Source organism: Erythranthe guttata, chromosome 3 (assembly GCF_056151865.1).
Source record: "Erythranthe guttata isolate IM_541 chromosome 3, IM_541, whole genome shotgun sequence".
NCBI classification, from domain to species: domain Eukaryota; kingdom Viridiplantae; phylum Streptophyta; class Magnoliopsida; order Lamiales; family Phrymaceae; genus Erythranthe; species Erythranthe guttata.
The window spans coordinates 7,473,668-7,491,231 of NC_142535.1; the positions used below are offsets into that span (position 1 = coordinate 7,473,668).

Consider the following 17,564-nt stretch of genomic DNA (forward strand, 5'->3'; position numbering starts at 1 on the left):
GTTGAAAAACCATTCAACGAAAGAAAACAACACAAAAATTAAGAGGAATTACAAAGTTTATCATCATAATGATGGAATTATGATTCCAATCAGTTGACGACAGTTTATCCATACTTCAGACCCATCGTTCAAACAATCCCAGAGCCATTATCAGCCTCTGTCCACGTCAGCTCTACCTCTCTCCTCATCATCGCTGCCTCTCTTCTCCTGAGATTTGCCTCACGCATCCTGATCTCTGCATCACTCATCCTCTTGTTCCTAAGAAATCCCATTAAAACCCTAAATGCCGTTATGAGAGATATTGAGAGGCCTTTCCATGTCTGATCCTCGATTCTGCATTTACCAGGGTACCCAAAGCTACTGCTATTGTTGAGTCGAGTAAGCCGTAAATCATTTAGATATGGTAAATATTAATCCAAGAAAGAAGTCCAAAAGCAAAGCATGTTAACATGGCCACAGATGCGGAATCGCTAAATTCCCGGCTGAGGAGTACTACCCCGACCCTTAGGAAGGCAACAAGTGAAACTTTAAAAAATATGATAAAAATTGTTGGCACTAACAAATGGTAATTTCTACGGACCAAAAAAATAAGGCCACCTACAACGTTGTAGGACCAACAAGATGCATCAAGAACCACCAGAATTTCGTACGCTATAACAAAAATAAACCAGTAATAGTGCTACATAAATGCAAAGTTTCCCAGAAGAACGGTAGAGAATGCATTTTCAATACAAAAAAAAAATTGGTACATGGTATTCCTTCAGTTGATACATGCATTCTTCACAATTTGAATTGTTGCGGCCCGCACCATTTTAGTCCTTGAGGACGAGCCTCGGGAACAGAGGAGGTGATCTGCGTCTTTAGGTTGGCGCATATAGTTGAGCAATGCTGGTAAAAAAACCCATCCCCTGGAAATTCATCTCATCTAGGGCGATGTGGATACCTGAAGGTGTAAATTTTTACGGCAGTGAAAAGAAAACCAACCACCGGAAACTTGTCTCCTCGAAGTCGCGGAGCACCGGAAGGAGGGCGAGGCGGCGATGGAATAGGTCGTAGAGGCGGTTAAACATATTTTATATTTACAACGAGTACTGAAGGTTCGTTTTATTTGTTGGTTTCGCTTGAGAGAACGAGTATTGTGTATTCAATTGGTCGAAATTAGAGCTGAGTAGGCATATAAGGGCATCTCCTATCAAAGAGTTTTATCAAAGAGGGGAGGGGCTAGGGTGGGGTCGGGATGATATGTGCAGTGGAGAGGGGGGTGGGGCAGGGGTGGGCGGTGGGGTGGCTGACTGGATGATATGAGTCTGGGATCTCACCCGCTTTTTCATCTGTCAACTTCCCAAAAAAAAATTTCTCTTCCTTCTTTTCATGTGACACACCACTATTTTTTGTCTTTTTTTTTTTTTTTTTTTTTTCTTATATTTCTTTTTTTCCTTTATTTAATTTTAGTTTCTTATTCTCTTATTTTTATTGGTTTATTTTATTTTATTTTAGTTTTCTCTTTTTTTTTATCCAATCTTTTTAATTTGAAAAAGTGACTTTATTGCAAACATTCTATTAATTATATTAACATTACATGTTATTATATTACAAAGAATAGTTGTAAAAAATGATAATATAATTAATAACCTATCATTAACACAACATAATTTAATAAATGGTAAAATGTAAAAAGACCCCTGTACTATGAACTTTGTATCATATAAACCCCCCCTCCCTCCTACTACACATAAATACAAAAACCATATATATATATATATATATATATATATATATATATATATATATATATATATATATATATATATATATATATATATATATTGAGTTATTTTTCACTATATATTTTACTATTTTCAGTTAATTTTACGTGGGAAAGTTTTGTTATTTATATTTTTTTTTTCTCCAAAACATCTAATTGTTTATATATTTTTTTAATTTTCTAAATAATACCTTTTTATTTTTGTCATTTTGAGTTTCTTCATGTTTTTTTTCTTAAATGTCTTCCGGTAGTTCAAACATCCTAAGATTACAAACATCTTTACAATCCTATTACTGTTGAGAATTTGAACTACCGGAAGACATTTAGGAAAAAAATGAAGAAATTCAAAATGACAAAAATAAAAGGTTTTATTTAGAAAATAAAAAAAATCTGAGTAATTAAATGTTTTAAAGAAAAAAAAAATCAAAATTTCCCAAGTAAAATTTACCGAAAATGTTAAAAAATATAGTGAAAATGGCTCAAACAAACCCTTCTATTCATAGGCTTAGCACGGGTATTTTCGTCATATTTTGGAAAAAAATATAACATCAGGGGGGTTTTCGTATTTATGTGTAGTACATGAGGTATATGATACAAAGTCCATAGTATAGAGGTGTTTTTGTATTTAACCCTTTAATAAATCAATCCTCAAATTTATAGGTAAGCACTTAAATATAACTATTACATATTTTAATTACATAAATTTATAATTAAACACTTAAATATACTTATTACATATTTTGACCATGTGTTGTCCATACAGGATCTTATTGATTTGCTTCTACCGATCTTATTGACTAACGACGCATAATATAATGAATAGGTCACTTGTTCTTGGATTCAAATCCAATTCTGCATGTATATCATAACTGACAGCACGAGCCCTACAAGACGTGGTGGGGTTGTTGTCTTCATCATCTGACTCATCATAAGCGTATCCATCACGTTCGTCATCTAAAATCATATTGTGAAGTATGATACATGTCATCATAATATTATTTAGGTCCGTGGGATTTCATCCCCTCCCGGGCTGCTTCAGTATTGCGAAACAAGCTTACAGAATTCCAAAAGCTCGTTCGACATCCTTGCGATATGCTTCTTGTTTTGTTGAGAAAAATGGTCTTGATACGTCATTGGCTGTTAAATGGATTGGACTAACGTACCCCATTTAGGACAGCGAGATCGTTTTAGACACCGGGCACGCCCAAAAAGGCATGTCATGTCAAAGTATCAGCTGAAGCCACTGCTTCACGAATATTCGTGGGTTTCAAGAGCAACACGAGGACTTCTTAGGGGGTCACCCTCCTAGTATTACTCTCGCCCAAGCACACTTAACTTCGGAGTTCTGATGGGATACGGTGCATTAGTGCTGGTACGATCGCAACCATAAATCTATGCACACAAAAGGCTTTTACGTCGACAAACAAGCGGCGTCTAGGCTTCAAACGTCAATAAATTTTGAATCAGGGTGTGTTACGAGGCAATCATCATACGGACACGAAGGTTGTTAAGATGCTTTCGACATGTTAACCAAGCAAAGCCCCATTGACCCAATGCTAGAGGTTAAAACGGGTCATTTTTTAGACGCAACCGACACGTTTATCGCTGCAATCCAAGCATTTGATCGATCTACCTGCTCACAATTTTTTCCCTACTCGGGTCCCTGATAAGTGTTCGTTTTGCACGATTTTTACATATCGAATATTCCAGTTTCGGTCTTCGTTCGTCCGAGTTTTTGGATTTATTTGTATATATTTTGCGTTTCTTGTTTTATTTCTTTTATATGTATAGATTTTCTATGTTTGCCGATTCAAAGTAATTTGAAAGCGAAACCGATTTTTCAAGCCACGTAAAGTGGCCCTGAAGACCCAGATCGCGATCCAGGAAGTGCAGATCGCGATCTGGTGGCAAATTCCAGTGAGCAGCAAAAAAAGAGGTCCAGATCGCGATATGGTGGCAAATTCTAGTAGCACCAAGAACACTTACTGGATCGCGATCTGGGAAGGCGGTTCACCTGTTTCGTGAGAAGTCAGATCGCGATCTGGGCACAGATTTCGAGGGAAGATATTTGTTTTTACAAAGTTTCTTGAGGAAGCTTTGCATTAACTATAAATAGAAGGAGCCACTCAATCTCACTTCTTCGACTTTCGACAGAGGTTTCGACTCAGGTTTTTCTTAAGCATTTTCTTACGTTTTGTTCTTCATTTATCATGTACATTCTTTTGATACTTTGTTTGTTATGAACTAAGTACTTTTTGTTCTAGGGTAATGAAACCTTGTATATATTGATTTCGGTTTTCAATTTCGGTTATCTATATGCCTTGTTTCGATTTCGTTTATGTCGTCCTGTATTAAGTGCTTCTGATTGATTGATCATCTCTTTGATTGATGTTAAATAAGAATGAAATCGAGAGAGGATTTCTTGTTTGAATTTGGGACAACGTAGCTTGTTTGAATGACCGAAGATGTCGGACCTGTGGGCAGACTCTAACTACACATGAGATGGGGGTTAGAGTATTTTAGCGTCTTGGTCAAACAAAAATGAATTTGGCATTAGATAACGAGTTTGTAGATCATTGGTGTATTTCACCCTAGAAGTCCTTTTTAAATCGAAACCCTTATGTTAAAAGTTTTCTCTATTCCATTTGCCTATTCTATATTTGCATGTTCACAACTTTGTTTGTTGTCAATTATTGGGGTTAATCACTATTTCAGCCATTTACGATCAGCTAGATAATATAACGATAATATAATTTCATCACTCAGTATGTGAATCTATAGGTCCCTGTAGATCGATATTTGCGACCACTGTTCTACAAAATGCGATACTGTACACTTGCGGTAATTTATACGTAAGGAAAAATCGTATCAATTTTTTGGCGACGTTGGCGGGGACCAATTTGATTCTATCTTTGTTGATATTGTTATCAATTATTTGATTATTACTTGAGCCATTTACCAACATTATTTTCGATTTTTAATTTGATTTTAACCGATCATTTTGTTTATCCCCACACATCGAAATTTGAAAATCATACCTTACGATCCAAAGATTGAAAGGACATTTCGAAGACGAAGAGCCACGCGCAACCAACAAAGTGAACCAATGGCCGACGATCAGAGCAATCCAGAGCACCTGGCCTTTGAGTACAGTCGAGAGGCAGGACGAGAGCACGAAGAACAAAGACCGAACCTACCACCTGAACGAACAATGAGAGAATACCGAACTCAAGCTGTGAATGAAAACTATTCGGGAATATAGAAACCGACGATAGCCGCGAAAAAATTCAAGGTAAAGATGGGGCTTATCAACATGGTCATGGCGAACAAATTCTCTAGAGCAGCCACTGTAGATCCGAATCTCCATCTTGCCAATTTCTTGGAGATTTTTGACTCAATCAAGGTTAACGGAGTTTCTGATGATGCTATTTAGTTGAAGCTATTCTTATTTTCTGTCAGAGACAAAGCAAAGAGTTGGCTTCTGAGTCTTAATACAGAATCACTTACTTGTTGGGAAGAATTATCACAAGCCTTTCTGGCGCGATTCTTTCCACCCTCGAAGACGGCACAACTACGAAGAGATGTCGGCAACTTCAGACAATGATCGAAGAGCCGATGCACGAGTCATGGGAAATGAAAGGTTGAAAGACTTATTACGACAGTGCCCACAACATGGATTCAACATGTGGGATTAGATGGAGTTGTTCTACAATGGGCTCGATCAAGCTGCCCGATCTTTAGTAGATTCTGCGTCAGGTGGATCGTTGCAAAACAAGACTCCTACAGATGGTCGAAACACTGTCGAGCAAATGTGTGAAAATGCTTACCATTGGCAATCCGAACGAAGTGGTATACAAAAGGTGGCCGGACTCCACCAACTCAATCCATTGGCTTCTTTATCAGCTGATATGGCGACCCTATCAAATAAAGTTGCCCAATTGTCAGTTCGAGGGCCACAACCGAACAAGTGGCAGGGTCGAGTACCTCGCGTGTCACAAACGACGATTGGGAGTAGGCACACTATATGAAAACCTGATTCAACAATTTCAGGGGAATAAATATCAGAGTTAAAACCCTACTCACTACTACCCGGGAATTCGAAATCACGAGAACTTCTCATATGCCAATCCAAAGAATGCTCTCCAACCACCTTCCGATCTTAATCATCAAAGAGAACAAAGAGGGACGACTTATGATGAACGTCTTCATCGATAAGAATATCAGATGGAGGGCCTGAAGTCAACAATGAAGAATATGGAAAAACAACTAAGGCAAATCGCCCAATCTATGTCCACTATGACAAAGGGTGGATTTCCGAGCAATACTGAAGTCAATCCGAAAGAAAGTTGCCAAGCCATAACCACCCGAAGTAGTTTACAAATTACCAATCCTCCTTATCCGATAGATGAGTCACCGAAGCCAGCCGAACATTCGACTCCGGTCGAGCCAGAAATCACCATTTCAGGGATTAGTACAAAAGAGGCTAGTAAACCCAATAACATTTATTTCCCTGATAATCCTCCTCTTCTGATAAATGCTATTCATTTTCCAGAGAGATTGAAAAAAAAGAAGCTCAAAGATCAATCTGAGAAGTTCATCGAAAGAATCAAACAAATTGAAATCAATATCCCTTTTGCTGAAGCCTTGGAGGTAATTCCAAACTACATCAAGTTCATGAATGATGTACAATCCAAGAAAGTACGAATCGAAGAAGACACGCCAGTGACACTCACGACAACTTGCAATGCCATTCTCCGGGCAAATTTACCACATAAAATGAATGATCTAAGGAGTTACACTATTCCTTTTATTATTGGAAATTCTACTTTTGATAAAGATTTATGTGATTTGGGGGAAAATATTACGACCTTTCCCACCACGACCTCGATTTGACGGAGCATCAACCTCCAACGCAGCGGCCAAAGAAGCAGCACAACCAGCAGCCACTACAGTGGTGGCACAAGCATGGGAGGAGCATGAGCCAGGCCGTCAGGAAGACGACGGAGGACCCAATGAGGAGGACCAAGATGACTAGAGGACGTTGTGTATTCTTTCCCTTTTATTTTTTATTCTGCTTTTGAGCATATGGACTATGCTAGAGTTTGAGTTTGAGAGTGATGTTTGTTGAACCTGCTTCTGTTGGTTTATATTTTTGTTTGTTTTGGTTGGTCTTTAGATTGGTATTTCATTTACGATTTATCTTTGCTAGACTTTATTTTATTTTGTTTTAGTTATCTTATTTTGATTTTGTCTTTTGCATGCATATTATATAAGTTAGTTTCATTTATGTATTTCGATTTTCGTATTGGTGTTATGGTTGTTACATGCATTTCATATAGGATCGAGTGTAAGTTGCATTTCCAGATTCTATTGAGCAATTAATGAATTTGTAGACTTGATAGGTTATTTTAAAATTGAAGTTGTGCATAACCAGCAATTCATAGATGAACCTCCCGACTGCCTTTCTGCAATTTCTTTTGAGAGCCTTTCGAATCCTTTACGATTAAGCATGAGCACAATTTTCTGAGGGGTATAATAATTTGAGGTTTGGGGGGTGAGTTAGAATTGAGCTATGTTTCCATGATTCGAGTTGTTGGCTAAAAAAAATTCAATAATGGTTTTTACGTTTTTACTTTCTGTTGTGTTTTAAAAAAAACGGTATTGTCGTGATTCACGCTCTGATTTCCCGGCCTCTCTGACTCGAGCTTACCCTGTAGAGTGCACTTCGTTGCCTAGTCTCTCGAGATAACTAGCTAGGGGTTTCTTGAACTAAAGATCGATACATCGGTAAAAGAGACAACACAGTGGTGTCGAGCCTTGCACGATTCACGACTGTATCTTGCTTTAAAAAAAACAAATTGTGATGAAAATCACCAAAAAAGATTGTTGTTGTCGTTCTTTTATAGAATAAGTAGATAATCAAAACTAACTTTTCGTCCACATTTGTTCTCAAAACCCTCGATGATTGTGCTTTGTGTTTGATTACTGATTTTAGAGTCTATCTAAGATTTTAGTGTAGAAACAACTAATTGCGTCAGTATGGAATTCAAATATCTTAAGCCGTATGCTATTTTGAGAGTTTAGGTATTGCAATGATTTGACAAATCTGGCAACTTTGTGAGTGTGTTGTCTGAAAACCCTCACGAGACACAACTCGTACTTTGGGGGTACTATTGGGCTAAATACCTAACACGCAAGTGCACGTATCGTAAACAAGTAGTAAAAGTGGACTCGTGAGAGTCGGATGTCGATCCCACAGGGAATACTCAAATTATCTATTCCTAAGTACCAAATTCTAATAATTATGATTTTTATCCAGCCTACGCAAGGTTGTCAAATTTAATCAACTAAATAATTAAAATAATTATGAAAGCAAATAAACACGAGAAAATATCAACAAAACGGACCTAGGATTTTATCTTCCCCCTATGTAAGAATTGCTCACCCAAAACCCCTCAATTATGAAATATATGATTCCTGATTATTAACCTGAGACACTATATTAATTATACCCCGCTATCGCGTGTATTATAATTTTATTATCCAAAACCAAATTACTATATGTCTATGCAGTCCGATCATGAATAAAGCATTAAAGCATAAGTCTCAAAAATGATTACCTAAGTTGAGTATCTGTATGTCTACGATACCACATGCAATTAACACACTAATCCGGTGAAAACTACTCGAAGGTTCTTTTACTTACCGTCTAATTATCAAAATAGCTCTGTCGAGTCAATCCCAATAATCACAGATAAAGCACATAAATTGATCAGGTTCATGCACTAACAATCATAACAAGTAGAAGAAATAATCACAAAATCATAATTGCATAATCTCAAGAAAACTGGTTCACCATCCCCACAAAGGGTTCCAACAAAATCCTAGATTAAAAACTTAGCTACTCATGTTCTCTACGAAAAACATAATCAAAGTAATAAAAGTCATAGATTTAGAAAAGATAGATGAAAGAAGAATTATGATGAAGATTCGTCAGGTCTTCGTCTTTGTTTCTCCGTTCTCTCGCTCATCTTTCTCTAAGATTGTGCTCTAAAGTCCTTTAATTCGTGCTTGGTTTGCCCTAAAATAGATGTCCCAACTTGGTAGAAGATTTTAGGTTCCCTTGTGTGATTAAAACTCCAAAATTGTCTCCAGCGTGTTTTCACACGGCCGCGCGAGAACCAGTGCAATTCTCACACGGCCGAGCGAGCATCGCCAAAACTTTTTGCCCAAATTCTGCAGTTGGCGCGGTCGCGCCAAAAATAGGTTAAATCTGGCACGGCCGCGCCAGGCCAATTTTCAGCATCCGACTGTTTTCTTCCGTTTTTTGCCCATTTTTCACCTTTTTTGGCTCGTTTCATCATTGGAACTCCCAAATCGTCAAGTTGTACCTAAAATACGATAAACCATTCATTAAGCACCATTAAATCAATAAAATTATACGAAAATCCTCGTAACAAAGTATACATTGAGTGTAAAATATACACTCAACACACCCCAAACTTGAACTTTTGCTTGTGCTCAAGCAAAAACTAGCAACCTTCAAAGCAACACTTTCAACAAATGTCTCTCATCACATAGATTAATGGTCAAGTTCACGTTTTCAGAACTTGCAATTATCATGACAATTCTTAAAAATTTACAAGCTCGTAATTCAAAGATACGTATTCACTCACCCCCGCCAAAAACCACAAACCATGCTATCGCTTCAAGTATCCCATATTTATAAATTAAAAAAATGGAGAAAATTTATACTTACATAATAACATTCAACTCCAAAGACTCACCAAATTTCTTTACTCGGCTAGTATCAAATAATTGAGCTATTGGGATCATTGAGACTTTTTGTCTTTCAAATGTTGGGCTTTTGGTACAAGGTAGAAAATATGGGTAAAAGTGGCTACTCATCTCCTTTCATCTCACAATTAGTCACTAAGAGTTGCACTTGACGAAATTTTTAACCCTCGTTCTTGACTAGAGGTGTTTTTGCTAATATTTAGCTTTTGGACTTGTTTCTTCACCTCAAAGGACTTATTTCTTAACTAGATTTGTTAGGAGTTCAAAAGTCTCCACTTTTGCTCTTAACATGATGGTTCGAGTTTTTACTTTAAAATCTTTCTCAAGTCCTTTCTTCCCCTTCTATCTTTCTTCTTCTTCTTCTTCTTCCCCTTCTATTTTTTTTTCAACCAAGCTCGAAGGGATAATTTATCAAGAAATCACCATCTAATCTACCAACTATATTTCGGCTAAAAGAAAGAACACCGTTTCCAAGGCTCAATCAAGGTTCGAATGATAAAAAATTAAAGGTAGGCTTGAAAGGCTCAAACGGTTCAAAGATGGCCTAAATCACTTCCCAAATTGCTCAAGAACTTAATATTTCACTTTGTAGATTCCTAAGGCAAGTTCTAAAACCAAATAGCATATGATATAGTATAAATTAATTCCACGTTTTAAAACACAAAACTTTCAACCAAAGCAAGGCATAATTCGTGATTCCTAACAATTACTCCTTCCTACGACACTTTGAATCAAAAGCTCACCAAAATTCGATCACAATCAAGATAAAGCAAGAAATTTCATCATTAATCACTAACCATATTTCATGATCATGATTCATGGAAGCATTTATCATAACCACAAACTTTTTTTTTCTTTTCAAAAGCAATAAATAAACCAAAAGAACTAAATAAAAAAAATCCTAAGGCATGCAAACTAAAAAATTAAAGCACATAAAAGCAAGTAATTATCCACCCCCAAACTTAAAATTTACATTGCCCTCAATGTAATTAGCACAAAGTTCAAGGATAGAAAACACCTGACTAGTTGACATGGCCATCTCCGGGCTGCTGAAATTTTCGCCTTTTATTGTGCTTCTGTCCATCTAGCACGACCGTGTCGGTTTTGAACTGATTTCACACGGCCGTGTGGTGAGGCGGGTTCCACTTTTCGAGCTTTTGAACTACCACGGCCGTCCTGTTAAATGAACTGTTTTTCGAACGGCGGTGCGAAACGCCAAATTTGGGCAGTAGCATTCCATATTTTCCAGACGACCGTATGATATTTTGGCTTGTTTTGGGACGGCCGTATGAGCTCCAGAGCTGCGATTTTTTGTCCTGCAAATTAAAAATATTCTTTAATTGTTAGCTTGCATGCTTATAAAATAAATAAATAAAATAAAACGAGAAAAAAAATAATAATAAAAAAAACCAAAAATCTCGGGTTGCCTCCCGAGAAGTGCTAAGTTTATAGTCTTCAGCCAAACTTTGTTCCTGCTCTTCAATTCCTTAGCTTTTGAACCCATCTCCTTACTTCCTTTTGGAGAAAGTCTTGAATAAATGGGTTGATCCAATTCTTCTTTCAACTGGTTCGCTTAGGAATGCCCTTAATTTATTTTTCCTTATGTCATGAGGCTCGGCAACATTTTCTTTCATCACAGTGTTTTGAGTAGGTGTTGTAACCATCTCAACCTTTCCTTTTAGTTCTCCTACATACAGATTAGTATCCACAAATTTTTTTAAATAATGTAATTTAACAGAAACAAGTTTAGAATCACTTACCTCATCAAGTAGATAACATCCATTAGCCGTAATAGGCTTTTCATCCACCCGGTACACCTTGAAGATCATTGTTTCTTCCCCACACTCATTCTTAGCTCTCTCTTTCCTACATCAATAATTGATCTACCGGTTTCTAAGAAGGGGCGTCCTAAGATAAGGGGAATATTTTCATCTTCCTCTATGTCTAGTACTAGAAAATCGGCCGGGAGTATGAACTTATCTACCTTGACCAATACATCATCCACTATACCTAAAGGGTGAGTAAAAGATCTATCGGCTAGCTGCAAGGTCACGGAAGTGGGCTTAATTTCTCCTAAATTCAATTTCTCATAAATTGATAAAGGCATTAAATTTACGCTCGCCCCTTGATCACACAATGCCCGCCCAAAATACCTAGTACCTATTGTGCATGGAATGGTACAACTCCCCCGATCTCTAAGCTTCGGTTGAATTTTATTTGAAAGGATAGCACTACTTTCTTCATTCAGGTCTACTATTGCTGTACACTCCAAAAGCCTCATCTTCTTCGATACAAGTTCTTTTATAAACCCAATTCGGCATATGCTTAAGTGCCTCAACAAAAGGAATATTAACATGCAACTTTTTAAGATAATCCAAAAATAACTGAAATTGCATATCAAGCTTAGAGTTTTTAAGACGTTGAGGGAAGGGTACCCTGGGAGTAGGTTCACTTACTGTGATCTTTGTGTTGCCTGGCCCGATCTTGGTTTTTTCATTGGGCTCCTCTGCAATAGGCGGTGGTGCTACGGACTTTGTAAGCCCTTCCTCTAATTGCCTCCCATTTCGCAAACTTACTGCATTGCATTGCTCGATGTTACTCTTTCGAGGATCTTCCGTATTCTAAATTTAAAGGTGTGATAAGTGTTCGTTTCGCATGATTTTTACTTATCGAATCTTTGATTTTTTGTCTTCGTTCGTTCGAGTTTTCGGCTTTATTTGTACATATTTTGTGTTTCTTATTTTATTTATTTTTAGGTAAATATTTGTTATTTTGGCAAATTCGAAACAATTTGAAAGCGAAACAAATTTTTCAAGCTACATCAAGTGGCCATGAAGACCCAGATCGCAATCCAGGAACAACGGATCGCGATCAGGTGGCAAATTCCACTGTGTAGCAAAAAAGAGGCCCATATCGCGATACAAGAAGTGCAGATAGCGATTTGGTGGCAAATTCCAATAGCAGCGAGAAAAGGGGCCAGATAGCGATTCACACTTACTGGATTGCGATATGGGAAGGCGGTTCACCAGTTTCGTGAGAAGCCAGATCGCGATCCGACTTTCCCGGATCGCGATCTGGGCACAGATTTTGAGGGCAGATATTTTTTTTTTGCAAAGCTTCTTGAGGAATCTTTGCATTAACAATAAATAGGAGGGGCTTCTCATTCTCACTTCTTCGACTTTTTTTTTGGTTTTTCGACAGTTCTTCGCAGGACTCTTCGACAGGGTTTCGACTCAGGTTTTTCTTAAGCATTTCCTTACGTTTTGTTCTTCATTTCTCGTGTACATTATTTTGATACTTTGTTTGTTATGAACTAAGTACATTTACTTCTAGAGTAATTAAACCTTGTATATATTAATTTCGATTTCAATTTCTGTTATCTATTTGCCATGTTTGGATTTTGTTTATGTTGTCCTGTATTAAATGCTTTTGATTGATTGATCATCTCTAAGATTGATGTTAAATACGAATGAACTCGAGAGAGGATTTCTTGTTTGAATTTAGGAAAGCGTAGCTTGATAGATACATCTCGGGTAGCCTTAAGGACTTGACCTAAATGCTCTCTTAATATCAGGTTCTGAACGGAGACGTCGGACCTGTGGGTAGACTCTAACTACACATGAGACCGGGGTTAGAGTATTTTAGCGTCTGGGTTAATGAATAGGAATTTGACATTAGATAACGGGTTTTTAGATAATTATATTGGTGTATTTTACCCTAAAAGTCCTTTTTAAATCGAAACCCTCCTGTTAAGAGTTGTCGCTATTCCATTTACACCTATTCTATATTTGCATGTTCACAACTTTGTTTGTTGTCAATTATTAGGGTTAATCACTATTTCAGCCATTTACGATCGGCTAGATAATACAACGATAATATAATTACACTACTCAGTATGTGAATCTATAGGTCTCTGTGGATCGATATCTAGAACCACTGTTCTACAAAATGTGATATTGTACACTTGCGGTAATTTATACGTAAGGTAAACTCATATCAGTCCCACACGATTCGTGCGTGTGCTTGATGATTGGAGATGTATAAAATATATGTCGTGATTGGAAAAAAAAAAACGATATGCATTTCACATGCATGTCGGTCCAACTGGTTAAACTGCAACCCGATATGATTCAATATAAAAATTGTACAAGTAAAAAAATTGAAGGAGCTGTCGAAAAATCAGGTTAAACAAGGTTCGATTGGGTGAAAAATGGACTCAACTTTCTTCGATCGACTGTAAAACTGGATAAATCGGATTTTACCACTAGGCCAAAATGCAACACTGGCGACGAAATAATGCGACGAAAAAGGGGCATTGGCGACGAAATTCAACACCTGCGACGAAAAAAAACACGTCGCAAATGCTTCAAGAAAAAGTCGACAAACGGCCCGTCGCAAAGCGTTCGACGAAATGTTATTTTAGTCGTAGAAAGTTGCGACGCTTCCATGTTTCGTCGCAAAAAAATCGTTTCTGCCAATTTACTTTTTTGAGCTTCGAAATTTGACTATCGTCGCAAATATCCTAGTCATCGTGCGACGTTTCTGCAAAAAAACGTCGGAATTGTTTTGTACAAATCTGCGACGAAAATAGTATTCGTCGCAATAATTTATCCATTTATTTGCAACGATTTTACAAAAACGTCGCTAGGTTTTTTTTCTTTGGCACTGAATATTAAATGATATATAAATTAACCTGTAATAGATATTCAATTCTTTATCTTTATAATAATTAATGACCAATTCTAATAATTCAAAATTAACTGTTAGGTCAAATAACACATCACATTAAAATTTATTCCATCACATTAAAATCAAAATATTAAGTGAAATACACTAGAACAAATTTGAAAGTACACTACAACTTAAAAAATATCGTAGCATTGCAAAAACAGATTTGATCCAACTTTCTTCATTGTTCATTAGAAGTGGTTTGATATGGTGAAATACTTGACTTTACCGTTTCAAATGCTCGATCAAGGAGTTGAATGTTTTGCTGAAGTTATCCACTCGATCCTAATAAGCTCTTTCTATCCGTGCCTGAAAAAAATGTATAAGTACATAAGCGTGACATAAATACAAATAAGCACAAGCTAAACAAAAAATATGGCACCATAACGACTAAAGCATGAAGACACCAAAAGTGCTTATGCCAATACAAAACACCCAACCGATCTAGCAACATATATAAAACAAAAGTTTCAACATATAAGTATATACCGAAAAAAAGTTCCCAACACTACGCAATAGATACCAAACACTTTATACAATATATATCAAACATCATAAGGTGGCGCAATATACCAAAGAATATATCTCAAATACCACGGACTCAGCCTGCATAACAACATAAACCCTGCGAAGTAAAGTGACAAGCCAGCCCCCCTCCTCCCCCACCCTTGAAGAGAAAGAAAGAGATAAATGATTAAAGAAAATCTCCCATAAAAGCTACGGCAATGTTTACCTTCTGCTAAACCTTTTTCTTTAACACGGAACTAGCAACCTTTGTGTTTGCCACATGGAATTACCAGATAGCTTCTCAACCAGATCCCTTGGAGCTTAAAACGCAGATCTGTTACACCAACTCATAAATATAATCATGCCCATCTCAGACGAAGAAGATGCTATGATAACACAATATCAAAAACAAAAGCAAACATTACATAAATATATTGATGAAAAATTATTCAAAAAAACTCGTACATGTGACTTGGGGTTCACAGTCCTTGAAAAGATCGTCTTCTCATTTGTCATCATTTTCTCTTCGTCTGCCAAAAAAAAAATGATTTTGCTAACATAAGAGGATCTGTTTTCTCCATGAAAGAAAAAACAAAGTTGACTTGATCTTTAAAATACCTCTGCCATAACAACCAATTTCATGCTTTATCCACAATAATTTGATACATTCCGGCTCTTTATATGCTAGCAAATGCACCAAATGCAGCTTCTAATTGATTTCTCACAAACTTCCAAAACAAACCCACCTCATGTATGGATCATATTTAACTAGAACAATATTAAATAATTAACATCCTACTAGAATGAAATAACTAACGTAAAAGTTTTTTCATAAACATCATATATGTCCATATAAATTGAGAAGTTCATTTTAAACACACATTAATGTTCTTATTTACATTTTTATATTACTTCAACTGTATATTTTACTTAAATATCTACTAATAAACTATAAATAAAAACCATGAAAAAGTAATCACTCCAAAGTATTGGTTCATACTCCAGTGACTATCTTATCAAAGCTTAAAACACAATAATCAACTTCCCACCAAATTAGTCATTTCTATGAGTGTACTGTATCTCATCAAAGTATAGATATCAATACCCTATGAGTGCAAAAGCTCAATTTCAGATTTAATGGACCTACAGACCAATTATATATTTAGGAACTCATTACCTAGTTAAGGGAATCAGAGGGAGGAGAGCATTCACGAAAAATATATTATATAAACTAAATTAAATGCAAGAAGCAATTAAATAAATAGTAAAATACAATAGATACTATGCATCTCAGCAAATTTAAAAAAATTGAAATCAACTATAAACTAGAAATATTACCATCAATAAAATCATTAACCCCAAACAAACAAATTGCACATATTGAATTTTCAGCTTTTTAATTCAAGCAAAATTCAAACCCAATGATAAAAGAAAAGGGCAACAGCACAAGGAAAGTCAAATAAGGTAAACAAGAAATCGGAGAGAAAAAAAAAACTTACGGCAGGGTAATGACTATCGAGCTTCTTCGTCATGGCGCACTCAGATTTACTGCGCCATAACAAATTCAACTAAAATTAGGGATAAACTATAAGGGGAAAAGCAGAATTGCTAACCTATCTCCATGAAATCGAATAAAAAAATAGGATTCTTCGATCCGTATCCGAAATTAGATACAATGTTGAGTGTTCAATCCATCTCGATGAAATCTCCACGAACGAACATGTTGTTGCCCAAATATGAAAATAATCTTCTTCTTTGACAGGGTATTGCCGTCTGCAATTTTGTCATGTACCCGGACAAACTGATTTGGGGATCGAAGAAGAAGAGGGGAAATCGTCAAATTAGGGCTTCCAAAGGGATGATTGCAAATGACGGCGTTTTGGATGCTCAGGTGCGTCAGATGGAAATCCCAGATGGGCCGTGCCTAGTTAAGCCCAACTCCACCTCAACTGCAGCAGTGGGCTCGGATTCAAAGCCCAACACGAATTGGACTGATAAAGGCCTCAACAAAGGTGTTGGCAACAAATTGGAAATTAATACCTGCAAATAACATAAGAACAGATGTCAGCTTTTCATTTGTAAAAAGGGAATATCCTTTTAGGTCAGATTTGGCAGGTTTCTATAAATAGATGTAATGACATTAATGGAAGGCAGCTAGCCACTTTTATATCAATTTTCTTATCTCTTTCTTCTTCTCTACTCTACCTAATCTATTTCTTCTTCCCCAATTAACCCCATTCTACTGTTACATTGAAATATCCTAAATAAAATATATTATATCTATATAAAATACATCAAAACATTACACTTGGTATCCAGAGCAAGGCTCTTTTTCCTGGAGAAAAATCACAACATGGCTGAAGCTACTAGATCTAAAGAAATACTGGAAACACACAAGAAATTGGTGGATCAGAAGATCCAAGAGGAGGTGGATAGGAGACAGGCAGTGGAGATTTTGCTCCAAGACCAACTCAACATGGTTTCACAATCTGTAGCTGAGGGGCAAACACAAATGCAGAAGGCAGTGGAACTGTTGCAGCTACAGATGACCAAAATTGCTGAGAGGATGGAGTTTTATCACAGAGACAAACCACTTATGGGAGGAGGACCTTCATCATCAACTTCTGGTAATTCTACCATTCCTATGGCTACCCCTGAACATTACACTAGACCAGTTACTGAATTGAGGGGATTTAAGCAACAACATGATAGGGATGAACAGTTTGCTGTGGGGTTTAACCCTAGCCCCAGAGTTGAATTCCCAAGG

At 36.7% G+C, this 17,564-nt stretch overlaps 1 long non-coding RNA gene and 1 pseudogene across 1 annotated transcript; both read right to left on the reverse strand.

The window, feature by feature from the left end:
* Positions 1-3,033: 3,033 nt before the first annotated feature.
* LOC148771679 (5S ribosomal RNA) lies at positions 3,034-3,151 on the reverse strand (annotated as a pseudogene).
* An 11,196-nt stretch (positions 3,152-14,347) lies between these two features.
* On the reverse strand, positions 14,348-16,702 carry LOC148771680 (uncharacterized). The gene is made up of 2 exons (XR_016030272.1): positions 16,411-16,702; positions 14,348-15,327 (listed from the first exon to the last, which is right to left on the reverse strand). It is a non-coding gene; the product is annotated as an uncharacterized LOC148771680 (long non-coding RNA).
* Positions 16,703-17,564: the final 862 nt, after the last annotated feature.